The sequence below is a fragment of the Octodon degus genome, unplaced genomic scaffold, assembly GCF_000260255.1.
Source record: "Octodon degus isolate 3935 unplaced genomic scaffold, OctDeg1.0 scaffold00124, whole genome shotgun sequence".
Taxonomy (NCBI): domain Eukaryota; kingdom Metazoa; phylum Chordata; class Mammalia; order Rodentia; family Octodontidae; genus Octodon; species Octodon degus.
The window spans coordinates 3,146,074-3,146,693 of NW_004524700.1; the positions used below are offsets into that span (position 1 = coordinate 3,146,074).

Genomic DNA, 620 nt, shown 5'->3' on the forward strand with positions numbered 1-620 from the left:
ACAAAGTTATTCCTTTATCTGGGTCTCTGTGTAAGACTTGCTTTATGTTTAACTGTATCATATGTTTGTGAGTATTTGCATTAATGCTTAGCAGCATTCCTTGTGTGCCGCAGATTGCTCAGTTAATACTCATTAATTTCAGTAGTAAATAAAATAAATACTGGAAAAAATGTAAAATAATCACATCATAATGCTCCTTTACAGTAGTAACTTTCAGTTCACTTCTGAATGACATTTGATATGATCATACAGTTTTTGTCATTTTTCTATTAGTATATGATACTGTGTTAATTAATTGTTAGATGTTTAGTCTGAACCTGAGTCTGTTAATTTTGTTCTTTTTCATAATTGTTTTAGCTATTCTAGTTTTTTTGCCTTCACATATAAATTTGAAAATCAGTTTTTTTTACCAAAAAATTGCTGCTCTGCTATTGATTGGGATTGTTTAATTTATAGTTCAATTTGTGGAAGAATAATTTCTTAACAATATAGAGTATATCTTTTCATTAATTTAAATCATTTTATTTCTTTTGTGAGTATTTTTCATAGTTAATATGAAAATCTGCAGTGTTTTGTCAGATTTGTAGTTAAATATTTCATTTTTCTTGTTTTTAAACTAT

General features: G+C 26.3%; 1 protein-coding gene across 1 annotated transcript in view; it reads left to right on the top strand.

Moving 5' to 3' along the window:
- The window catches only part of Commd10 (COMM domain containing 10), a 204,353-nt gene that overhangs the window by 8,539 nt on the left and 195,194 nt on the right, over nucleotides 1-620 (top strand). The window lies entirely within an intron of this gene.